The sequence below is a fragment of the Heterocephalus glaber genome, unplaced genomic scaffold, assembly GCF_053883595.1.
Source record: "Heterocephalus glaber isolate CG9 unplaced genomic scaffold, H.glaber_assembly_v1.0 deba00001481, whole genome shotgun sequence".
Taxonomy (NCBI): domain Eukaryota; kingdom Metazoa; phylum Chordata; class Mammalia; order Rodentia; family Bathyergidae; genus Heterocephalus; species Heterocephalus glaber.
The window spans coordinates 56,142,162-56,169,551 of NW_028258317.1; the positions used below are offsets into that span (position 1 = coordinate 56,142,162).

At 35.9% G+C, this 27,390-nt stretch overlaps 1 pseudogene across 1 annotated transcript in view; it reads left to right on the plus strand.

The window, feature by feature from the left end:
* LOC101705109 (aldehyde dehydrogenase 1A1-like) overlaps positions 1–25,661 on the plus strand; it is a 64,223-nt pseudogene extending 38,562 nt beyond the window's left edge. The window contains exons 9-13 of the transcript XR_015440123.1: positions 248–433; positions 10,962–11,126; positions 13,936–14,093; positions 17,004–17,078; positions 25,125–25,661. The product of XR_015440123.1 is annotated as an aldehyde dehydrogenase 1A1-like (transcript). The remainder of the gene's footprint in view (positions 1–247; positions 434–10,961; positions 11,127–13,935; positions 14,094–17,003; positions 17,079–25,124) is intronic.
* The last annotated feature ends 1,729 nt before the right edge of the window (positions 25,662–27,390 follow it).

A 27,390-nucleotide genomic window follows, 5' to 3' on the forward strand; every position in this document is an offset into this window, starting at 1 on the left:
ATCCATATTACAGTTATGATAATAACCACCATTTTTCCAGTTTCAACTATTTATTGTCATTGTTTTCATAGTAAATGAAGGCTCACAAAGATTAATTTATTATGTGGATTTTAAGAGATGGAATGTATAGAGTCCATGTTTGATACCTGCCTCATCATTTTTCTATATCATCATGTTGCTTCTGAGAACTATATATAAATTGTACACTATTTAGATAATATTTATTCTTTAATGTGATTTTTTTCAGTGGACAACACTGTAGAATCTGCCCATGTAGGGCCTATTCTTCCATCAGGGCCAATGCCGTGTAGCTGCATCCAGGCTTTTTGTGGAAGAATGGATTTATGATGAGTTTGTTCGAAGGAGTGTTGAGCGGGCTAAGAAATATGTTCTTGGAAATCCTATCACCCCAGGTGTAAATCATTGCCCTCAGGTGAGTATACAAGAGAAAGAACAGCATTTCAGGGGACAGGAACTAAGTATCCTTTTTTGACTCAGTAAACTTTCCTCTCCTTTTTCCATTTTTTGCAACTTCCTATGTCACAATACTATACCAAGTTGGTGATTTGAAAATCTAATTATCAATGGTGAAAGAAATCATTCATTCTGGTCTTTTTTTTTTTTAATTCTTTTATTGGTACATTGTAGGTATACAACACAATTACATTTCTCATTGGGAATTGTACCTTTACATAATGCATCTTGGTTCTTATTTTTTCCCCATTCCTAGCCCTCCCTTCATGCCCTCCACCCTTCCCTATTTACAAAGACTTTATTTCCATTTTTTCCATTTCTCATCATTTTTCCTTTCCCTTCTTTCCTTTCCCCTGCCCCTCCCACTACTCCTACCCCATTGGACCTTTTCTTCCTATTTTACATTATTGATTATTCATTCTAACCATTGGTACATTTTAGGGATACAATATAATGACATTCATCATTGGAAATTTGCACCTTTACATAGTCTCTCTTGGTTCTTATTTTTCACTCTTGCCCAGCCCTCCCTTTAACCCCTCCATTCCTCCCTATTTACAAAGATTTTGATCCTATTTTTCCATTTTTTCATATTAATCCCATTCCCTTCTACCCTTTCCCCAGCCCTCCCACTTCCTTCCCCTTTGCCCCTTTTCTTCCTATTTCACATTACCTATTATACATTTAGTCCTTATTTACACTTTCAGTTTCTCACACCAGAGAAACTATTCGGTATCTATACATGTGTTTCCTATTTATTTCACTTAAGAGTATCGCCTCAATGTGCATCCACTTAGCAATAAATGTCTCTAATTTCTCATTTTTTATGGCTGAGTAGTACTCCATTTCATTAAAAAACCCACATTTTCTTGATCCAGTCTCCAGTTGATGGGCATTTGGGCTCTTTGTAAGTTGTAGCTATTACAAACTGTGCTGCTATGAACACGGGAGCGCATATATCACTGTGGTATGATTCTTTTAATTCTTTGGGGAAGATCCCCAACAGTGGAATAGCGGGATCAAATGGGACTTCCAGTCCTAGTTCTTTGAGTTATCTCCATACTGATTTCCACAGTGGTTGCATCAGTCTACACTCCCACCAGCAGTGGAGCAGGGTTCCTCTTTCCCCACAGCCCCACCAGCATTTGTTATTGGTTGATTTCATGATAGCAGCCATTCTTTCTGGAGTGAAGTGGAATCTAAGCATTGTTTTCATTTGCATTTCTTGAATGACCAGTGATGTTGAACATTTTTTCATGTACTTATTTGCTATTTCTACTTCTTTGTGTGAGAAATGTCTGTTCATTTCAGATGCCCACTTTTGGATTGGGTCTTTAAATTTGGGAGGTCTGATCTTTTTAAGCTCTTTATAGATTCAAGATAGTAGCCCTTTGTCTGAGGAAGAGCAGGTGAAGATTTTTGCCCAGATTGTGGGTTGTCTCTTCACACTGCTGGTGGTTTCTCTTGCTGTGCAGAAGCCTTTTAATAAGAAGGGATCTCACTTGTTGATTGTTTGTGCTAGTTCATGGGCAACTGAGGTTTTGTTAATAAAATCTTTTCCTACACCGATGTCTTCAAGGGTTCTACCTAACCTCTGTTCCAACTGTTTCAGAGCTTCTGTTTTAATATTTAGATCTTTAATCCATTTTGATTTTAGTTTAGTGCATGGTGAGAGATACAGGTCTAGTTTTAATCTTTGGCAAGTTTTCCAGCACCATTTATTAAAGAGGCTATCTTTCCTCCAGTGAAGGTGTTTGGCTTCTTTATTGAAGATGACATGGCTGAGTGTGTCTGGTGTTGTTTCTGCATCTTCTAATCTGTTCCACTGGTCTTCAGGTCTGTTTCTTTGCCAGTACCATGCTGTTTTTATCACAGTAGCTTTGTAGTAGAGTTGCAGGTTGGGGATTGTGATACCCCCTGCCATCTCTCTGTTACCTAGAATTGCTTTTGCTATTCTGTGTCTCTTCTTGTTCCAAATGAATTTTTGGATTGTTTTCTCAAGGTCCATGAAGTATGCTCCTGGGATTTCAATTGGAATTACATTAAATCTATATAGCAGTTTTGGAAGTACGGCCATTTTCACTATATTAATACTTCCTTCCCAGGAGCAGGGGATGTCTGTCCATTTTCTGATATCATCTTCAATCTCTCTTTTCAGAGTGCCATAGTTTTCAGAGAAGAGGCCTTTGATATATTTCATTATGTTGATTCCTAGGTATTTCAGTTTTTTGGATGCTATTGTGAAAGGAATTATTTGCCCTATTTCTCTCTCAGTGAGTTTGTCATTTGTGTAGAGGAAAGCTATTAATTTTTTTGTGTTGACCTTGTAACCAGCTACTTGACTGTATTTGGTTATTAAGTCTAGAAGACTTTTGGTGGAGTTCTTAGGGTCTTCTATATAGAGTATCATGTCATCTGCAAATAATGACAATTGGACTTCTTCATTTCCTATCTTTATTCCTTTTATTTCTTTCTCTTGTCTAATTACCGTGGCTAATGTTTCCAGAACTATATTGAACAAGAGTGGTGATAGTGGACATCCTTGTCTTGTTCCTGATTTTAGTGTGAGGGGCTTCAGTTTTTGACCATATAGTATGATATTGTTTGTTGGTTTTTCATAGATGGCTTCTATCAGTTTGAGATACATAACATCTATTCCAATTTTTTGTAGGGTTTTTTTAATCATAAATGCATGTTGGATTTTGTCAAATGCTTTTTCTGCATCTATGGAGATAATCATATGGTTTTTGTCCTTGGCTCTATTGATATAGTGTATTACATTGATTTATTTGCATATGTTGAACCATCCCTGCATCCCTGGGATGAATCCCACTTGATCAGGGTGTATGATCTTCTTGATGATCTTCTGCATTCTGTTTGCCATTATCTTATTAAGGATTTTTGCATCTATGTTCATTAGTGAGATTGGCCTATAGTTCTCTTTTTCGGTTGGGTCTTTCTCTGCTTTGGGGATCAAGGTGATGCTTGCTTCCAGGAATGAATTTGGGAGTATTGCTTCCCTTTCAATTTTATTGAAGAGTTTAAACAGTAGTGGCAGTAGTTCCTCTCTAAATGTCTTGTAGAATTCAGCCATGAAGCCATCAGGGCCCAGGCTTTTCTTAGTTGATAAGTTTTTAATTACATTTTCAATTTCATTGGTTGATATTGGGTTGTTCAGAATTTTTAGGTCTTCTTCATTCAACTTTGGTAATTCATATGTATCTAGGAATCTGTCCATTTCTTCTGTGTTGTCCATCTTATTGGCCTATAGGTTCTGGAAGTAGGTATTGATGATCTTCTGGATTTCTGCTGGGTCAGTTGTAATTTCACTCTTTTCAATCCTAATTGCATGGATGTGGGCCTTTTCTTTCCTTTTTCTGACAAGGTTGGCTGAGGGTTTGTCAATTTTGTTGATTCTTTTGAAGAACCAACTCTTGGCTTCATTGATTTTTTGTATGATTCTCTTAGTCTCCATTGCATTGATTTCTCCTCTGATCTTTATAATTTCCTCCCTTGTATGAGCTTTGGGGTTGTCCTGCTCTTCTTTTTCTAGAAGCTTGAGGTTCAGCATCAGGTTGTTTAATTGGGCTTGTTCTGTTTTCCTAATATGTGTATTCACTGCTATGAATTTCCCTCCTAAGACTGCTTTCATTGTGTCCCATAGATTCTGATATGTTGTATTGTCATTGTCATTTAATTGAAGGAACTGTCTGATTTCTTCTTTAATTTTCCTGTGACCCATTGGTTATTCAGAAGTGTGTTGTTCAATTTCCATGTGTTTATGAAATTTTTTGAGTTTCTTTTGCTATGAATCTCCAATTTCATCGCACTATGGTCTGTTAATATACAGGGGATAACTTCAATTCCTTTGCACTTACTTAAACATGTTCTATGTGTGAGTATGTGGTCTATTTTGGAGAATGATCCATGTGCAGCTGAGAAGAATGTGTATTCTGATTTTGTGGGGTGGAAGACTCTGTAAACATCTGTTAAGTTCATTTGTTCAAGAGTTCGATTGAGTTCTAGTATTTCATTACTTCTTTTTAGTCTAGTTGATCTATCCACTTGTGACAGTGGGGTGTTGAGGTCCCCCACTACAATTGTATTAGTGCATATATAACTTTTCATGTCTGTTAGTATTTGTTTTATATAGTTGGATGCACTAGTGTTTGGTGCATAGATATTTATGATTGTCATCTCTTCCTCTTGGCTTCTTCCCTTTACAAGGATGTAGTGACCTTCTTCATCCCTCTTAATCAATGTTGGTTTGAAATCTACTTGATGTGCAAAGAGGTTTGCTACTCCTGCTTTTTTTCAGGTTCCTGTTGCATGGAGTATTGTTTTCCACCCTTTAATTTTCAGTCTATGAGTTTCCTTTGAAATAAGTGTGGTTTTTGTATGCAGCATATTGTTGGATTTTGCTTCTTGATCCATTCTGCCAGTCTATTTTTTTTTGATTGGTGAATTGAGACCATTGACATTGATGGTTATAACTGAAACATATTGACTTGTCATTGCCATGACTTTTTCTTTCTGTTGGGTTCTCCCCCTTTACATTTAATTTCTTGTCATGCCAGATGGGTTCATTCTGCTTTGCTTCCTGGGGTTGTGATCCTCAATGTCTGTTCCTAGGATATTGTGTAAAATTCTTTGGAGTGCTGGTTTGGTATGCACGAAGTTCCTAAGGTGCTCTTTGTCATGAAAGTATCTTATTTCTCCATCCATTTTGAAAGAGAGTTTTGCAGGGTACATCAATCTGGGTTGGAGGCTGTTTTCTTTTAGGGCTTGGAATATGTCACTCCAAGCTCTTCTTGCCTTGATGGTTTGTGTTGAGAAGTCTGCTGTGATTCTGATGGGCTTTCCTTTGTATGTGATTTGTTTCTCTTCTCTGACTGCTTGTAGAAGTTTGTTCTTCTGTTGAGTTTCTGGAATCTTAACAATTATATGCCTATGTGTAGACTTTTTGATCAAGGCTATTTGGAGTCCTATATGCCTCACTTATCTGTATGTCAAGCTCTTTTCCCCTGCTTGGGAAGTTTTCTGCCATTATTTCTGTGAAGAGATTTTTTATGTCATCTCCACTCTCTCCTGTTTCTTCATTGAGTCCAAGCAGTCTTATGTTATTCTTCTTTGCATCATCTAGCAGCTGCTGGATTGATTTCTCATGTTCCCTTAGAATTTTTCTTTTCCTGGTCCCTAATTGCAATCTTATCTTCTATATCTGAAATTCTGTCCTCACATTGGCTCATTCTGCTGTGTAGACTTTCAGTGGAGTTTTTCATGTCCTGGAAATCTATTTGCATCTGTTTTATGGATTCCATTTGTTTCCGATGTTGGGATTCCGTCATGTTCCTCAGCTCCTCTCTAGATTTATTAATCATGCCTTGTACTAGGAGTACAATTTCTCCTGTTATCTGAGAAATTATTTCTGATTTCATTTTTTCCAGATCCCCTTTTGTTGCCAGTTCAGTGGATCCATGTCGTTGAGTATCAGAGTGTTCCATCTCATTTCCCTTTGGGGTTGCTGTAGGTGATCTGGAAGTCTGGTTTTGAGACTTATTTATGTGTTTTCTCATTTCAACTGTGGCGGGGGGCTGTTAGCGCCTGCATGGATTACCTCCTCTGAGCTGGGAGAGGTGGGACAGGGGCTGGGAGCAGTGGTAGGGATGGTGGCCCAAAAGCCCTTTGCTGTGGGCTAGGAGCAGTGGGAGGGATGGTGGCCGGGCAGCCCCTTCCTCTGGTCCAGGAGCAGTGGGATGTTGGCTCAGAAGCCCCTACCTCTGGGCCAGGCGTGGTGGGAGGGATGGTGGCCCGGAAACTGCTTCCTCTGGGCCAGGAGCAGCGGGACAGAAGGTGGACCAAAAGCCCTTTCCTCTGGGCTGGGAGCAGTGGGAGGGATGCTGACTGGGAAGCCCCTTCCTCTGGACCAGGAGCAGTGGGACAGTGGGTCAGAAGTCCCTACCTCTGGGCCAGGACCAGTGGGACTCAGTACCCTGGTCTGGTGGTCTGGTGTCCTCTGCGTCTTTGTAGTGTGGAACCAGGTGGCTGCCTGTCTGCATCGGGGTGATTTGGTGTCTTCCGCGCGACTCGGGACCTCGGTAGGGCATGCACAGACCTGCCTGTCTGCCGCGGGCTGATTCAGTGTGTGCCGCAGGACTGGGGACCTCGGTAGGGCGTTGGCAGACCTGCCTGTCTGCAGTGGGGTGATTTGGCGTCTTCCGCGTGACCTCATTCTGTTTTTTTGTGTTGCTGATTTTCCTGTCTAGAAATGATTTAAGAGCCACGCTAGGTATTAAAAATGGAGAATATTGACAAACAATATTAATTTCTTGCTTTCTTCACCCACATCTTTTCATTGTCGACAATTTTTTGTCCACTTGCAAGTTCCTATGCATTCTTATCATTTCTCCCTCAAAATTAGCCCTTCCTCTCAGCTGACATTCTACAGATACAGACAGCGAGAACACCCTTGAATTCTTTTCACATCTGTCAGTTACATTCATCTTCTAATGGTAGTGCAGGTGTCCTCGGAGATCCTGATTTTCAGAAATCCCAGTCATTCCTCTGAATTCCCTGGTTTTCTTGTTTACCTAGAAGCATAATCAATAAGAGTATCTGACTGTCTTATAAAAGATCACCTTTCCCTCTTCCTTGCAAGGTTCTTTGTCATCTGTTATTCAAGATCTTGGACTTTTGGTTCTGAGTTTCCTCTATCCCTTTGGTGCCCTATCCTAGAGTAGTAATCATCAAATAGGGGCAATTGTGACTCCCTACATAGGGACTCTTTGGCCATGTCTAGTGATATTTTAACTTGTCATAGTTGTTAGGAAGGTCCGCTTCTACTTGCATCTAGTGAATAGAGACCAGTAATGCTGCTAAACACCTTACAAGGCATGGAAGAGCCCCAAGACAAAGAATTAACTGGTCCATGGTGCCAAGAGAGCTACTATTAATCAGTTGTGCTCTAAAGACTGCACAGTAAGATTGGAGACTTCATTCTTTCATACCAGATATTATAGACTGTTCCATGCTATTGATTTGAACCCAAACTATTCTTAACCAGTTGGCTAAGCAAAAATAATCAATTATTGTTGATGACCACTTGGGCTTTTTCCAAGCTTTCGCTATTAGGAACTGTGCCGCTATAAACATGGGTGCACATATATCACTGTGGTATGATTCTTTTAATTCTTTTGGGAAGATCCCCAACTGGATGCTGGATAAATAAGATGTGGTTTTTTTATACAGTGGAGTACTACTCAGCCATAAAGAATGAGAAACTAGAGACATTTATAGCTAAATGGGTGCATATTGAAGCTATACTCTTAAGTGAAATAAATAGGACACATATATGTAAATACCGAATAGTTTCTCTAGTGTGAGAAACTGAAAGTGTAATTAAGGATACACACAGATGAAATGGCCTAATAACATATTTCTCGGATTGTGTTTCCATCGCATGTCATATGACTGTGTCGAAATTTAAATTAGGGAGAAGCTTGGCTTATGTGGAGTCTGCTAGCTAACTGGAATTTTTTTCCAGACCACTATTTGTTCAGTGTTGATTTTGGGGATCTTTCTGAAACAAATCACATTCTCTGTTGTCATGTTGGTGCTTGAGATGCTTCTTTAAGTTATACGGAAAAATGTTTAAGTGCTTTTCAGTTTCATATTTGAATATTATTGTAGGTTTTTTTCCCCTTGAATTGTTCTTCTTTGAATGGTTTTAATTTTTCTATGTGTGTGTGTTTGATAATAAAGTTATGTAAAAATTTAAACAAAAATAAACAATTATCCAACATTTTGTGGACACTACTATCATTTAAACCCTGAGAAGCAATGAGATAGGCACAAAGCAATGCTAGGAAGAACAAGGAAGACAGGTTCTCTGACCTCACAGTTTACCTTCTAGGTAACTTAGAAAACTTTCTTGGATTTTCCTATTCTTCCTAAGTGTCCAAGTAGCAAAACTTTAGCACTTACATGATGTCAACTATTGACAGCTCGACACCCTAAAATAACTGGCAAGCAGGGTTATAATTTGATTTGATTAAAATACATTTTATATTTCTTTGTGAGTTTAATGACTACATATGAACAGTTTCAAATTTTTTGTTTTTTGTTTTTCATAGCACATTTATTGGTACATTTTAAAGATATATAAAGATAATACTCATCATATGGAATTTGTACCTATTTTTTTTCTGGTTCTGGGAATCGAACTCAGGACCTTAGGCTTGCCAGGCAGGCACAGTACCAGTGAACTACATTCCTGGAATCCTCAAATGGATACCAAAAACATATTCAATTTGTGTTCTGTTGTGGTTTTTTCTCTAAATATCTATCTGTCTATCTATCTACCTATAAAAAGATAAAGAACTTTTCTATTGATAGAAAAAGCAGAGACAAGAAAAATAGCTAACATAATTAATATTGAACAGTGGTTGGACAATACTGTCCTCCCCTAATAAGTCTGCACAATCCCAATATCAACCAAAAAATGTAGAAAAATATCTCATTATTTTTAAGAAGAAGATATTAAAGACAAGATTCTAAAATAGCTAATCCAGTGACTAACATAAGACTTTACTCTCAATCCATGAATAGAGTTTTATCACAAGTTGCACTGAATAAGTACAATCAGTAGGTATATTGGAATTTAAAAACAAAGAACTGAGAAGCCCCTGGGACTACTACCCTTAAATTTTTTCTTCAGTTTTAAGAAAGTGCTTGTGGAAGAGAAGCTCTCACTCACTAATCTTTAGCCTAATGCCTCATCCTCCGGTGGTTGAGGGAACTGAGGTTTTTAAAATATAGTTACAGAATCTTCTTCATTTATTATCACAGCAAAAGAATTATACATAAGATAATTGGCAAAATATTTCTTTAAGACAAATAATCTTTAAAAGAATGTTGAGGTTTTTTTCTCATTTTGAAGATTACAATCTTAAATTATCTGACTGTTGGAGTCCATGTGTGTATATATATATATATATATATATATATATATATATATATATTCAGATTCTACTTCCCTATCTACAAACGGAAGGGATTATAGTGCACTAAAATGAGTTCATCTATGGAATGCATTCATCAGAATGCTTGCTTCAGAGTACTGTGTATGCTCAAATGTCTATTAAGGAAATGAAAATTAGGCCTCTATTTATACCTTGGTGACAATTATGTGTGTGTGTGTGTGTGTGTGGTGTATATGTATGTTATTGACTCTATATATCTACTCCCATCGCTCTTGTTCATGTGTGGTTTCTAAATAATTTGAGGGATATGTCTATGACTTTTTTCAATTTATTTTTTTCAATCCATCAAACTTAAGGAATCAAAGAATTTCCACATTCAAACTGACTAAACGATAAACTCTGAGATGATTGCAACTATGTCATACCCTATTACATTTTGTAGACTAGTCCATGATCCAATGATTCATCTCATAGCAAAGAGCCCCTGGTACATGCAAGCATTACTGAACAGTGACTGCGGTCCAAAATGAAAGCCAAGTTTATCCTTGGTTAATCTGAAACTTTTTGAAGAAAGTTTGTATTTATGGTGAAATAAAACTAATCAGGCCAAATTGCTATTCCTGAATTGCTTGCTTTTCCTTTAATGCTTAGCCCCACCGCACTTGGGATAGGCAGTCTTCACCAGTGATGTGAAGCCAAGGGTCACTCAATCATTCAACCTGTAAATATGCGAACTGAGATAACAGCCACCTCCTCCCATGCATGGGGGAGAGGTATGTGCTCTTGATGTTCCCAGTCAGAACTCTGAGCTCTTTCCCCCTTTTAGATGTGTTATTATTTTTTAATATTCACTTCTGTAATACTTGTTGTATACTTACTTGTGACCCATTTAACAGAGCAGGGAAATGACAACTGAGGCTGACCAGAAATTGAATCCAATCTACAGACCAGAGCTGAGGAGGAGCCCAGACTGTGGTCAGAATGTGGTCTGCAAGGGCAGGCACCAGGCCAGACAGGACCAATCGGGGGGATTGGAAGATCCAAACAGATGCAGTATAGGAGTCTTCTTAAAGAGAAAAAGCATCAGCTTCCCAACTGCCATGTCTAATGAAATCAAGGTCAAACTCTCTTTTCTGCTTCCACTCCCTTTATTTCAGTTAGGACTACAGTATCCCAGTAAATGTGTAATATCTTAAACTAACTTTTCTTCTGCAGTAAATAAATGACATTTATGTGAAAGGTTCATATATGCTCACAGTACCAATACGCTTTCCTTACAAAACCGTAGGTAGTAAGTATAAATATCAAAATTTCTTTCCTGAAAATGTATTAGAAATAAATGTATCCCAAAAATGATTCTGAATTTCTGCTAGCTGTTTTTGTTCAGTATTAAATTCAATAGCAATGTTCTAGACTATTTAGACCTCAATAATAGACCCAGTAATGCATTAACTTTGTAAGTTGCTAATTGGTATTTATTCCTTTTCATATGATATTTTTAAACAGATTGACAAGGAACAGTATGATAAAATACTCGACCTCATTGAGAGTGGGAAGAAACAAGAGGCCAAACTGGAATTGGGCAGAGGCCCTTGGGGGAACACAGGCTACTTCATCCAGCCCACAGTTTTCTCCAATGTGACAGATGAGATGCGCATTGCCAAAGAGGAGGTAAACAGCTTAATTGCCCTCTGTAGTCTTTGTTTCCCTGTACCTATGTGTACTATCTGCCCACTTAATATTATCAGCTCTTGAACATCTTTCTCTGAAAATGTTACCCTTTGTTTCTGCTACTGATGAAGGTTTAAATTATACAGGACTAAGAATAAAAATAGTAAGAGATCCACTGGTCCTGCCAAAAATTTCCAGCCAAACACAGGCTTGGGTGCTCAACAATCTTCAGGGATTTGCTTCACAGCTGTGAAGTCATGGAAAAGAATCCTGTCATTTGTGACAACACAAATAAACCTAGAGGACATGTTCAGTGATGGGCGTCAGGCACAGAAAGACAAATAGTGAATAAGTCTCAACTGTTGGTTGAATCTGAAAGAGTCAAACTCATAGAAGGCAGAGAGTGAAATGGAGGTTAGCAGTGGCTTTGTGGGAAAGTGGGGATGAGGATCAGAGAGATGCTGGTCAAAGGACACAGAATCTTACACAGGAGGAATAAGTTTAAGAGATACATTGTACATCTATTGTAGATCTAATGTGACAACTAGAATAGCAATGTATTGAATATGTTTTCAGCACCAAAATAAATAAATGCTTAAATCCTGTCTATTGATGCCACATTTGCCCTGTGGATTTTTTCTGCATAAAATCCATCCACACATTTGAAAATAACATTCATCTATAAATATACAACTTCATTCCTCCCATATGAATATGGCCCCATGTTTTTCTGGTGTGAGGATTCATAACTATACATACACAGGTATAAAAATAGGGTATTCATTACATATGTAACACATATACACAAATATATATATAATTATATATACAATTTGTGTGAAAGATTCATGTGCGCTCACAGTGACAACATGCTTTACTTACAAAACTGTAGATATATATATATATTGAACTACTATACACAAAATTAAGTCTAACACCTTAAAAAATCTGGAGTCAAGAGCACATGAAGATTGGGTAAAATGTAATAGATGAATACTCATAGTATTACATATAGCATATATACTTATTGTATAGTTAATATATTGTACAATATGTTACATACTATAGTTAAATATTTATTGAGCATCAACTAAATAACATGAATAAAAATGTTATCCAGAGATATGTCCTACAACTAAGAAGGGCTAGTTTGCATTTAGGAATGGTAAATACTGTGTTTCGTACACAGTGAGGGTTTTTCACAATGCAGAGATAGATGCACTGCCTTTGACCATGAAAGTGTTGTGTCATACAGTGCAATAAAAAAACACTGACAGCCCAAAGGTACTGGATCATAATCCTTTCTGATATTTTCATCCATGTCCATGCTATGACAGAGAATCTGAGGTTATTTTCCTTAACCCTCAAATATCTTCAAATGAAGAAGAAAAGCCTTTAGTCAGACTTGCCAACAGATGAAATAAATAGGAAAAACAAAAATAAAAGCAAATGTATATGGATGATCAAACATACTTAGTTTTTCCACTGAAATTCAGTCATCAACTGAATTATAATTTTTTCATTTATTGATAAAGCTTTGTCTGATTAGAGCTGTTATTCTTGCATATCTTGAATAATAGCAGATAAAAAATGTCTACTGGAAAAATCCTCTATCAAGGAAAACATGTACTGTGTTCCTACACTATACAAAGTAGAATAGCTAGCTTGTTCTTCAAAGTGACAGCCTGGAGCCATGCACTGTGTTGAATTAAAATTATGTAAAATATGAGCACATTTATTGCAATAGCTGCCCCATTCCAAGGTCACAATATGGCGATTAGATTTAAAACCTTTGGTCTCACATTCAGACTCTCCTGAACAGTAGCCGCCATCCCTGTACTTTGTAAATCAGTGGTAAACACAAAAAACCATTTGACATTTCAGAGTTTTGCCTATCCTGATTCACATGTCCCAGAAAATTCTGGTAGCACTCAGAGGAGCCCTCCTTCACTTCATTTCAGTTAATGTATAATTGAAATTTTGATGTTTATTTTTAGGAGAAAATCAGTTGTATCCTTACTGAGGCTGAAACATAAAATGAGTTGAGTTTAAGCTGTGTTAAGTAGAGTCTAGTAAAAGTGATGAGTGAGTTAGACTGGACTAAACAAATTGTGATTTTGATGTTCTGTCCTGTGATTATAACCATTGCCATGAACTCATGTTTTGGTTAGTACAGGGCATTCAGAACTTGTGTTCTTGGAGAAACCAGCCTCTGTGTTTAGCATATGTAAGTTACAGAGTAGAATCTGATGATAGAATACAATCTGAATAAAAATCTACATTGTTTTACCTTACTGGGCTAATTATGAAAAGTTCCAAGTACAGTAGAATACACGATATTTCAGTCAATGGCACAGTGATATTTAAAACATGAATATTATTATGAATCATTATTCATTTGTCAAACAGAGCAAGCATTGTTTTTTGAACTTACTCTTATATGTAGTAACTTGGAAGATGAAGAAAATTTGGGAGAAATTTTAAAATGTTTCTAAAGAAATTCTCAAATTAGTGATTTGATGCTCAATTGTAAGTTCTTAGAAGCTTAATTCCAACATCTAGAAAATAAATACTGTTTTATTTATATGTACCCTACTTTGATCCAAAGAGAATTTAACTTATGAACGTTATCTATTTTCATCTAGCATTTCTACAGTCTTTAGTTTGGTTTGTACACACAGAATCAAGATGAGAAACAAAATCTTTCCCAATTCAGAATAGTGAGTAGATAAAAAATAAACTACACTGTCATCTTTAAAATATTTAATTTTAGCCTCTTATTTTGTTTCACTCGTTCTTGGGGGTACAGATATTTGGACCAGTGCAACAAATCATGAAGTTTAAATCTTTGGATGAAGTGATCAAGAGAGCAAACAATATGACCTATGGCTTAGCAGCAGGAATCTTTACCAAAGACTTTGACAAAGCAGTGATGGTCTCCTCTGCTCTGCAGGTGGGGACAGTGTGGTAAGTCGTGACTGGTAGTAATCCGTGCTTTTTCAGTGTTAGCTATATCAATAGGTTAACTCAAACTTTTCATTTAAAATTTCATGGCCTGCTACAGAACTAGCAAAAAACAAAAACAAAAAACAAACCCCTCCCACAAAAACAAAACCACTAAATATTGCATGGTAAAACCTTAGAGGAATAAATTCTTTAACTCTTTCTAGCCTTTTGAGATTATTAGCCAAAGTATTGTTTGGGTGTTTGATTTACACAATATAAGTTCTACTACATAGTTTCTAGCACTATGAAGTGTACAAAGAAAATAAAATAAAAATTTCTGTTGTAAGTAGTTTTAAATTAATTCAGGCAATGCTTATTTGGAACCCACGCAAACGTTTAATTCTTGTTTCAGATTCTCACTCTAGGATCATTAGAGATGTCTAAAGATCATAATTTAGAAGAATGTATCGGGTTTTTAGGAACATCTCCATTATCTTTGAACTTTTTCATTTCTTCCATTTTTATAGTTTAACATAGAAGATGTAAATTCCAAGCCATTCCTCTCAAACTGTTGCCTCCTCGGCCCAGTGCCCAGTCCCTGGTCTGCTTTCTCAGTACTTTTTGCTCTGTGAAACCTCCCTTTGTTCCCTCAGTCCTGATGACAGCACAAAATTATTTTCTTTCTCACATATATTTCAGTTCAAAAAGAAATATAGACACCAAAAAGTATCCCCATTAACAGCTCTAAATGTTTTTTCCTAGCCCAAGAGGCATCAGCATTGAGTTAATATTTACTCTAAGCCCACTGTATTGTTTATTTGTTTAAGGTAGGGTCTCAATATATAGTCCAAGGTGGTCTCAAACTGCAAATTGGGGTCCTCCTTCCTCAGCCTCCTGAGTGCTGGTATTACAAGCATGCACCACTCTACTTGGTATACACTATATTTTTTACATTCATCATTTTATTTTACTTTACAATGATTTATTATCTTAGAATTATCAATAAAAAGATCAGTTTAGTGAGGTTGAGTAATTTTATCAAGAGCACACAATAAATAGCAGAACTAGGAGTCAAACGTATTTCAAAGTGTAAAGAAGTCTAAACCTTGGCTCTATATTAGTACAAGTTGAGTATGCCTTATCTCAAAATCCAAAGCCCAAAATCCAAAATGCTCTGTAATGCAGCAACATAATACTCAAAAGCTTTTTTTCATTTTGTAGAATTTCGAAGTTTGAATTTCTGAAGTAGGCATACTCTACCTGTAAAAATTTTCCTATTATAAAGTTAATAAAATTTCATCTTACCATTGCTTACATGAACATTAACTCCATTTATGAAGATTTACTTGTGTGTCAAATACTTCAGCAAGCACATCTTACATAGGCCTAGGAACAACCCTATTGAATATTATCGTCTCTACTTTACAGTTGAGGAAACCCATGCTAGAGAGGCTAAATAGAATGTTGAATTCAAAATTTTCTCTAAGTGACTCTTTCTCCATTTTCTGTTAATTTATACTAAAATAGTTTCATTTTCAGTGTAGCGTCAAAATAGCAAACTTATTTTCTGGACACTTTATTGATGTAAGCTTTGGGTTTTTTTATTTTGGAGTTACAGAATATTGCATGAATGTTTCATAAAAACAAACAAAAAAAGCTTGTTCTGACAGCATCCAACTGAGTGGCTTGGTATCCTGTCAGGAATTTCTGTACTATTAAAACAAAGGGGATATATTCTTAATACTTTATAGCCTACAGCATAATAATATTCTGACGTCGTCTCAGACCTAATAGCTGCTTAGAATTTAGAAGGCAATTATTGAATTCCAAAGTTGCTGGAATTTTCCCAATAATTTCAAAGTAGAGACCTGATTTTTTAGTTTAAAGAGTAATTAAACAAAGCAGAGAAACAAACATTCTCTTAAGAGTAGAAATTTCATAAGAAACTATCCCTTCAGTATGAGACGTAGAAAAGAACCCTGTGGCCCAGTGCACATACGGAAACCCTGGGAATTCGTATAGTGTTTTAACTGAGAAAACATCTGAATGTTATTTCAAAATCAAAGCAAATCATTCAAATACAATACAATTAGTTTATTTGGAGGTCACTTTTTTGTCTACCTATTATAACAGCATAGAAGGAAAAGTTTTAAGTCAGAATTTTTCTCCTTTAATTTTTTTTTTTGCCATTTGTGTGTAATGATAATCATGTAGGTAATTAGCTTTAGCTGTTAACTTTGGCCAGCAGGAAATTCAAAGATAAACAAATTGTTCACTGCCTATAAAACTATGTTCTAACTACTTCCCTTTGTCTTGGTCTTCTAACATACTTTTTTCTTAAATTTGCACACATTTCTGTAATAATATTTCTTGAAACCGGAATCTTTAATGAACTGAGTTCTTAAACTCTTAATTAAATCCAAATTTTGGAAAATCCTGTCTTTAAGCAAGTCATTTAACCAAGGAATGAAAAGAAATGAACTGGTTATTTTGATACACAATGCAATTGTAAAAGAAAATTGATTTTAGTATAAGAATATAAACTTCAAAAGAATTTAAAAGCTTATTAAATAAAAGCAATAAAGAACACCCATACAACAAATTCCAAGTTCTAGCAAACCATGTTCCTCTTTTTCTTCCATATTGGCTATTCCATCCTTACAGCAAACCAACACTTCTCAGGGTCAGGATGAACTACCAAATGACTATGCACATATATATTCTATTTGTTTCTAGGTACTGTGTGTTTATACATATATATTTTTATACTTTCTGCATTCTAATTTATAATGCTTTTTAAAAATTTCAATGAGTATATTATATTAAAATGAATGAAGTTCTTAAAAAAGAGTTTTCTTGATTTCTAAATTATTCAATTAGAAGTTTCTTCATGGGATATGTACTTCATTTCTTTTTTATCCCCCCGCCCAGGGTGAATTGCTATGGTGGAGGAGGTATGCAATGCCACTTTGGTGGATACAAAATGTCTGGAAATGGATGAGAACTGTAAGAAAAACTTTCTGATAAATATTTACTTTCATAAAAATTGTTTTCATTCCCTGAGAATTAGTCTATGTTCACTATAATAGAGAAAGCTTGCTTTTGTTCTTTCTTGCAGATACATGAAAAGCTCATTAAATATTGATTCAATCTATAAGTGCAGAAAGCCAATAGAAAAAAGGAAATATAATTTTTTAGGTTTCTACTATTCATAAGGGACCATGTTAAGCACTTGACATTGGTGATTGAATTTTTGTATATTTTAGAATTGTTGGTTTTGCATATATAAACATAATCTGTTCAAGAGACATTTACAGAGAAAAGACAGGAACTACATTGGTGATTGTAAGAAGTGTGCAAATATAAGTACTCTTTCTTTGAATACTTGTCTGAAATAAGTTAGATGCCTCATCCAAAAATAATTTCACTATTAACATGAATGGTTCTCATTTAGAAAAATACTATTGATATAGACTGTAAAATCTAAAATTATCTCAATGAGTTAGTTTTGGAACTAACATATAAACCTATAAGTAAATTTGACTGAGGAAATCATGTTTTATAGTTGTGACTAGATTAATAATATTTACACATAGCTGCATTTAGGAGGTTGTAGTTCCTTTTAAAAGCAAGGTATGTAGAATTTTTAATCTTCACATGCATCTGTATGCATAAGAAGTATGGCGCTTTATTTGGTTAATTTTTTTTTTTTTTATTTTTTAGTAAAGGGAATCAAACTCGGGTCCTTGCTCTTGCACAGCAGGTGATGAAATCACTGAGCTAAATCCACAGCCCCTACTTGATTAATTTTATTCAACCACATTTAACAATTTTACTTGTTAGAATATTTTAGATTTCATAATAAATAAAAATTAATTAAGAAACAAGATGCATCATATACAAACTATGAAATCAAACAAAATAAGCTTCCCATTTTGTTAACAGGAAGTAAAATGAGTATCAGTTTCTAAAGGCCATGACTGTATTAATATAGCTATAAGCATTGTAATTTAGTTAATGAGGAAAATTTCAATGTATTACATACTTTTTGGGAAGCAGAAAAATGAAGGAATGATAGAATGACCTGTCCACTTTCTCAGTATACATTCATTACCTACTTGCTATGATAAGGTTCTAGGAGTCCTAGACACATGAAACTGTTTTCCATCTTCTATATAACTATGGTGGTAGGAGAACTTTGTGAAAAGATATAGTTCGAAATGTCCAAACGCGATATGAATTAACTAACAGACTGCAAGGTCATACTTCATGAAGTTAGAGACACAGGGGTTTAAAGTGAAATGTGATCCAGATTAAGATGTCTTGGATCCAAGAAAAATTGGCTTGGATCTTACTAATGAAGTGGTGTAAACCCTCGGCCATCCTTAGAATGTTGTTCAGTCCATAGACAGTGGTGAATGATAAGAAGTGAACAAACAGAGGAGCAAACATACTGGAAGCCTTGTGAAGGACCAGCCGTCACCAGTCGAAAGGTTCCTGAATGGGGGAAAGGAGGACTGAGAAAATAAGACAAAGAGACAGAGTCGGGAGGGCTCCCAAGACCGAGCAAGCAAGTTTATTTTCACCTCTCTTTTATACACTCAGTGAGTTAGGTCATTAACCATGACCTTTATCCAAAACACCTGCTTCGTTGTTTGCTAGTTTTCTAGACACTCCTCGCCCTCATGGGCTACTTTGTTTCCTGGGGTTACAGAAGGTTCACCTTGTTGCTAGGGCAAACTCTAAAGGGAAACATCGGAGTTAGTGGAGACACGTTCCCCATTACATAGTCTCCTGGCTATTTATAACAAAGGGTAAAATTAAAATGAAGCTTTTTGGCTGACACCACTCCCCACAAAGCCTGATTGGCCTGCATCTGAGTCCTGACTCCATCACTGGCCCGCCATGTGGCCTTTTTCAAGTTGTCCAAATTCTGAACCTCTGTCTCCTCATGTTTAAAATAAAGATGTTAGTATTCTTCTTAAGATGATATGAGAATTAAATTACATACTCAATATTCAATCACTAGGCTTACAACCGACACAAAATAAAGATTTAAAAAATGATTATTTTCTTTCTCTAGTTTCTTTTCTTTTTAATTCTTTTATTGGTACATTTTAGGTATACAATATGTTTACATTTATCATTGGGTGCTTGTACCTGTACATGATGTATCTTGGTTCTTATTTTTTTCCCCATTACCTGTGTGCCCTTCAACCCTCCACCCTTTCCTATTTACATAGATTTTGTTTCTATTTTTTGCTTTTCTCATAGTTTTTCCTTTCCCTTATTTCCTTCTTTTCTTTATAATATTAATTACTGAAGAATTCCTTGGCAAAACTAATTACTTTGTATAAATAGCAACAAAAATGTTTAGGTTACGTTCCAGGGTTGGTAATTCATTGCTGGCCCAGCTCTCTAACACATTTTCCCAGGAATGTTGACAAAATAATCAAGAGTGATAAAATAACTGAAGTAGACAAAAATGTCAGCTTTGTTGAGTACAACATTTCGTTACTTCAAAAATTTTTTTCCCATTAAGTTTATTGGTACATTTTAGGTATAAAATACAGTTATATTCATCATTGAGGTCTTGTACCATTACATGAGTTTCTTGGTTCTTATTTTCTCCCCTTCCCCTGCCCTTCCTTCACCCCCTCCTCCTTTACCTATTTGCAAAGACTTTGTTTCCATTTTTTCCTTTTCTCATATTTTTTCTTTTCCCTACCCCTCCCACTTCCCCTACTCCTTTAGATCTTTTCTTCCTATTACACAATATCAATTATACATTTTAAAATTACAGTATCAAGATCTAGAAGACATTACCACAAAATTTAAAAGGATATAGAAAGCACATTATAAAAATCTTTTTAAAAATAAATTTGACAACTTCTAAGAAGTGCCTTGGAAGACAAATTAATGAAACTGACTTTGGAGGAAATATAAAATTTGAATAGCACCTATTAAAGAACGTATATTCCTAGCTTGAAAAACCTACCTATATGACAAAAATAGGCTCGTGTACATTTTAACTGATAAAATTATATCAAATATTTAAAGCAGAAACAAGAAGGAACACTTCTCCACTCATTTTAGGAAATCAACATTGTGCTAATCCTAAAACTGGATAAAAATAATAGAAGAAAAAAGTATGAACATAGATAGAAATTTGTTTAACAAAACAACTAGAAGTCAGATCTGGCAGTATGTAGAGTGCTTTTATTATAGGGATGGGAGTGTTGGTTCAGCATTGGAAGATCCACCCCCAAAAGTCATCGTTTTAACAGAGGAAAGGAAAAAGCCATATGATCCTGTCACTAGTTGGAGAAAGAGTATTGGACTAAACTCTACAGCTGTTCATGGTAAAAGCTATCAGGAGACTAGAAGTAGAAAAGAACCTTCTCAGTAGATCAAAGACATGTACTCCAAACTTGCAGCAAAAATGCCTTATATGAATGGAGAAGATACAATGCTTTCTCCCTAAGGAGGGGAAAAAGGGCAGGTATACCTACTCTTCATCTGCCCATTAAACCTTGAAACATAGGTCTAAACAAAAATAGTCTGAAAATAAAATGACACAATTAGGACAGGATTGGCAAGGTAGAAACAAAATCTTTATATCAGATCAAAATGATCATCTACAGAGAAAATACTAAGAAATTTCTAGGAGCCCCTAGAACTTGTATTTGAATTTAGCAGGATTAGAAAACACAAGGTATATATAAAAATTCAGGCTTATGTATACTTGCTATAAATGAAGAATTGGATACTGAAATTTAAAAGTTATGTAGGAGTACAAAAGACCTAGAACAGTAAAAAGAAAAAGGAAAGAAAAACAGTATTGGAAGATGTTTAGTACCTAATTTTAAGACTTCTTCTAAAGCTACAGTAATCAAGGCAGTGTTGGTTTAAGGAAAGACATATAGATATTGGAAAGAAACAGAGAATCTAGAAATAGAACCACACATATATGGTCCACTGAATTTTGAAAGATTATTTAACATTAACATTTTATAGAATATAAACTCAATTCTAGAGCAGAAGAAAAGATAGTGTTTTCAGCAAATGGCACAAGAACACCTGGTATCCATATATAAAAAATTAACCTCAACCCTTTATTTCCATACATAAAAATAACTTGAAAGCATCTATGAAGCTAAATATGAAAAACTAAAACTATAAAACTTTAAGAAGAAATTATAAGGGAATATGTTTATGAATATAATATAGGCAAGAACATCCTAGGATACAAAACACATGATGTATAAAAGAAAAAAATTGATAAATGAGATTCCATCAAAATTTAGAACTTTAAATGACATCATTAAAATGAAAAGTAGTCCTTAAACAGACCATATTTACAATGCATATAAACTATGACCAGAATATATAAAGAACTCTTACAGCTTATTAATAGACAACCCAGTTAAAAAGTAGACACAAGAAGATGATAAATAACCAGTACAGCACAAGGAAAGGTGTGCAACACTAGAATCAGAAAAATACTAATCAGTACAATAACAAGATTGAAAGCCTTGTCATGACTTTTTCTTTTTGTTGGATTCTCCCCCTTTGTGTTTAATTTGTCACACCCAATGGATTCATTCTGGTGGGCTTCCTGGGTTTGTGATCCTCATTGACTTTTTCTAGAATACTGTCTAAAATTTTTTCGAGTGCTGGTTTGGTATTCATGAAGTTCCTAAGATGCTCTTTATCATGAAAGTATCTTATTTCACCTTCAATTTTGAAAGATACGTTTTCAGGGTACATCAATCTGGGTTGGAGGTTGTTTCCTTTAAGGCTTGAAATACATCACTCCAAGGTTTGGGTTGAGAAGTCTGCTGTGATTCTGATGGGCTTTCCTTTGTATGTGATTTATTTCTTTTCTCTCACTGCTTGTGAAATTTTGTTCTTCTGTTGGGTTTCTGGAATCTTAACAATTATATGCCTCAAGGCTAGTTGGAGTCCTATATGCCTCACTTATCTGTATGTCAAGTTCTTTTCTCCTGCTTGGGAAGTTTTCTGCCATCACTTCTGTGAACAGTTTTTTATGTCATCTGCAATCTCTTCTGCTTCTTCATTGACTGCAATCAGTCTGCTGTTATTCTTATTTGCATCGTCTAACAGCTGCTCAATTGATTATTCGTGGTTGCTTACAATTTTAAAGGAATTTTTCTTTTCTTGATCACTAATTACAATCTTATCTTCTATATCTAAAATTCTGTCCTCACATTGGTTCATTCTGTTGCATAGACTTTCAATGGAGGTTTTAATCTCCTGAAAATCTGTTTGCATCTGTTTTATGGATTCCATTTGTTTCCTATGTTGAATCCTATGGATTCCTATTTGTTTCCATCATATTCCTCAGCTCCTCTATTTTTTTATCTGTGTCCTCTCTAGATTTATTAATCATGTCTTGCACTATAGGCACAATCTCTGCTATTATCTGAGAAATTATTTCTGATTTCATTTTTTCCAGATCCTCTTTTATTGGCAGTTCAGGGAGTCCATGTGGTTGCCTATCAGATTGTGCAATCTCATTTCCCTTTAGGGTTGCTGTAGGTGATCTGGAAGTCTGTTTTTGAGGCTTGTTTGTGTGTCTCCTCATTTCCACTGAGGGAGGTGTGTGCTGCTGGCATCTCTTCTGCCCTAGGAGGGGTGGAATGGTGGTCAGAGAGCCTCCTCCTGATCACTGGGATTCACTCACCACCACTGCCCTGGGAGCGGTGGAACAGTGGCCTGGGGAGCCTCCTCCTTGGTGCTGGGATTGGCTTACCTCCTCTGCCCTGGGAGCGGTGGAAAGGCAGCTGGGGAGCCTCCTCCTGGGCACACAGATTGGCTCACCTCCTCTGCCCTGGGAGCAGTGGAATGGCAGCTGGCGAGCCTCATCCTGGGTGCTGGGATTGGCCTCTACTTCAAAAATTACAGCTAAGAATATTATTGTGAATATTTATTGAATAAATATGATGAACTTAATAGATGAGTTATTCACTAAAGGAGATTTTAAAGACAGTAATTGAACCAATACCCTCAAATGACTCACATGAACTGAATCATAACTTGTCCTCAAAAGTGGAACATCAGAATTCATCAGTGGGGAACAGTCCACAAAAAGCCACAAACAGTGGCTTGCACACCCAAACATGTTCAGTAGTAACACTGAGTAACCAAAGCTTGACTTTTGAAACTGATCATAGTGTGGGTACTGGAATGAGTTAAATGGTAGAAATCCCTCCTTTGGGTAACTGGACTGATTTTCACAAATGTGAACATCCATCACCTGAGACTTGGCTGGTAAGACATTCACATTTAATTGGATCTCAGTAACTCACAAGGTTATTTTCTTTTGTTTTCCTTTTCAAAAGAAGATAAAGGAAATATAAACAACTGTGCCTACACAAGAGCTCAAATGTCCTCTGTATCTGCTTAATTAGTACAAAACTCCTTTCTAACCACAGAGGGAAAACTAGACAGAACTTGTTACTAGGACCTCTTTACTTATAATGTGTGCCTTGGATGGACAGCATGATCATTATGTGGGCCTGTAGTAGAAGTGCAGTATCAGACTTCATTCCAGCACAGTGGATCATAATCAGCTTTAGAATAAGGTTTCAGATGATTTGTAAACTGAGTATTTCAGAAGCACAGACCTAGTAACTCATAGACTTAATAAGATAAAGATAAAAGCAAACATGTTTTTTTCGTTCTATCATGGAAACAATACATATATGAATAGGGATCCTGAGGAGGAGGACCTGTTTCAGTCTGAGTGTGACACTAATCATACTCATTACTCTCCAGAGAGTTTCAAGTGCCCTTGTAAGCCAAAATCTAATGGAAAGCTTATTGGTGAAAATCATGAGTTACTTTACCTAACCCTAGAAGATAAAAATACTTATTGAATACTCTCTCCATCTAAATCCTTTAATTTCATTGAAGAACATGCTCACTAAAGCTTTTATTATGTGTTTTCAAAAGCTTAATTGCCCAAGGAAATATCAGTGAGAGAATTAGCATTCTCAGGAGAAAAAGATGTCTGCTACATACTTATCTACATCACAAGAAAGGAGAGGAAGAGAAATATCAAGATCATTTTCCTCTATAAACCTACATGTGTGTAGGTGCTATGATTTTAAGCACAGTTTTGTGCATAATTAGATCTTCTCATCAAAACAATGTAGAAAATAACTGAGCTCAGACCTAGTTGCCTCTTCAGTAAATGGAAATCATAGTTTCCAAAACTGGTAGGAGGTATAAATCTGATAACAGGAACCACAATGCAAGGACATTGACTCATGTTAATTGAAGATCATTTGAGGTGGACTTAAGAGTTATAGAAGCAAATGGCACAAGATAGAGGAGGCTGTATAAAGGCAATACATCAACATTTGTAAAAAGACCAAAAGGCTAAAGTTAGGCCCATCTCTCCCTTCTTTCCTTTCTAAAAAGAAAACATATAAGCTATTGAAAAAGCAACAAAATTTGAAAATAATATTCAAGCTTTTGTTTTGCCAGGAATCAAAATTACTGATAAGCCATAGCTGCAAAGATTAGGACACCTTAGAATGAAGATGGCAGTGTGGTCCTTTTCCACCATCACCAGTTCTCTGCCAAGAGCATGTGATACATGCAGGCTCAGCCTCAGTTTACAATTTTATGGAATGACCCTTGAGTAATGATTATTGCCACTTCTCTTGTACTAAATCTGTCTCACTTATGTGAAGCTGTACTAAGAATGATAAAATTCTTGGTGGGTTGAATTATCTTTTGAGTAGCTAGAGTTTATATAGTTAAGTAGAATAATGGAAAAAATAAACAATTTCTATGAAAATAAACTGAGGGTATGTAATTATTTTAAATGAAAGATATTTTAAAGAATTTTTTTTCACAGGAGACTTATGTATAACCAGTTCTTGTTTTGCTACCTTCACTATGAATAGAAACTATTTTCCATGGTCCCTAGATAGATAAGCGAGAACATACTTGTATTAAATCAGGGACTATCACATAATTGCATTGCTATGTTAATGGTAACTTTTTCTTTCCCTGTAGGGGTGAAGAAGGTTTCCATGAATACACAGAGATCAAGACTGTCACAATGAAAATCTCTCAGAAGAACTCATAATCCACAGGAATAAGGACTCTTCAAAGAGCTGGAATCTCTTCCAGTCCCCAGTGTACTAGAATTTAAATATAAAATTTATATTTCTGAAGTTTTTAACTTTTTAGTTAAAAAATGACTATTAATAATATACATTTAAAAGTACAAATGGAGAATCATTTATGTTTGGATGCAAGTGATGGATATGGATACAAGATCTCTAGCTTTGTGGTAATGATGTATTTTTCTATGTAGGTATTGTCAGAAATAATCATTTCATCGGACAGGACCAATAGTCATTCAGGCCTTTTCCCTCAGTGACTGCTTGAAGTCCTTAACATTCATATTAATGACCCTGAGTTTCTCTGTTCCCAGTAATCATGGTGTCTATGGAAGGTCTTGAAGGGTTTCTGAGAATGTCATATCTGCTTGTGAAATGAGATATTTAACTATAATTTGAATATAAAGCTTAATTTTAAAAAACCTTACAGGATTCTTGTTCATTTTGAGTTATTTTTAGTTACAAGTTTGGCTCTAGTGAATTACTTATTCTTTCCTTCAAGAACAGTAGTTAAGGGGCAGAGGAGGTAAGCCAACCCCAGCGCCCAGGAGGAGGCTCCCTGCCACCATTCCACCGCTCCCAGGGCAGAGGTGGTGAGTCAATCCCAGTTGGCTCCCTGCCACCATTCCACTGCTCCTAGGGCAGAGGAGGTAAGCCACACAGGCGCCAGTAGCACAACCCCCACCCCCCATGGAAATGAGAAGACATGTAAACAAGCCTCAAAAACAGATTTCCAGATCATGTACAGGAACCCCAAAGGGAAACGAGATGGAACAATCTGATACTCAACCACCTGGACTCCCTGAACTGGCAACAAAAGAGGATCTGGAAAAAATGAAATCAGAAATAATTTCTCAGATGACAGCAAAGATTGTGCCCATAGTGCAAGACATGATTAATCTACAGAGGACATAGATAAAAAAAACAGAGGATCTGAGAAACATGATGGAATTCCAACATAGGAAACAATTGGAATCCATAAAACAGATACAAACAGGTATCTAGGAGATTAAAAACTCCATTGAGAGTCTATGTAATGGAATGAACCAATGTGAGGACAGGATTTCAGATATAGAAGATAAGATTGCAATTAGTGACCAGGAAAAGAAAAATTGCTTTAAAATTGTAAGGGACCATGAAAAAGCAATCCAGCAGCTTTAGACGATGCAAAGAAAAATAATGTAAGACTGATTGGAATCAATGAAGAAACAGGAGAGAGTGTGGATGACATAAAAAATATTGTTCACAGAAGTGATGGCTGAAATCTTCCCAAGCAAGAGAAAAGAACTTGACATACAGATAAGTGAGGCATATAGGACTCCAACCAGCCTTGTTCAAAAAAAAACTACACATAGGCATATAATAGTTAAGATTCCAGAAACCCAACAGAAAAACAAAATTTCAGTGAGAGAAAAGCAGTGAGAGAAAAGAAACAAATCACATACAAAAGAAAGCCCATCAGAATCACAGCAGACTTCTCAATGCAAACTCTCAAGGCAAGAAGAGCTTAGAGTGATGTATTTCAAGCCTTAAAGGAAAACAACCTCCAACCCAGATTGATGTACCCTGCAAAATTATCTTTCAAAATTGATGGAGAAATAAGATACTTTCATGATAAGGAGCCCCTTAGGAACTTCATGAATACCAAACCAACACTCCAAAATATTTTAGACAGTATTCTAGAAAAAGACAATGAGGATCACAGCCCCAGGAAGCCCAGCAAAATGAATCCACTGGGCTTGACAAATTAAACACAAAGGGGGAGAATCCAACAAAAAGAAAAAGTCACGACAAGGCTTTTAAATCTTTTAACTTCATTCCCCTAATGAGTGTACAACTCAGTCTTGTTATTGTACTGATTAGTATTTTTCTGATTCTAGTGTTGCACACCTTTCCTTGTGCTGTACTGGTTATTTATCATCTTCTTGTGTCTACTTTTTAATTGGGTTGTCTATTAATGAGCTGTAAGAATTCTTTATATATTCTGGTCATAGTTTATATGCATTGGAAATACGGTCTGATTAAGGACTACTTTTCATTTTAACAATGTCATTTAAAGTTCTAAATTTTGATGGAATCTCATTTATCAATTTTTTTCTTTTCTACATCATGTTTTCTGTATCCTGGGAAGCTCTTGCTTACCCTAAATTCATAAA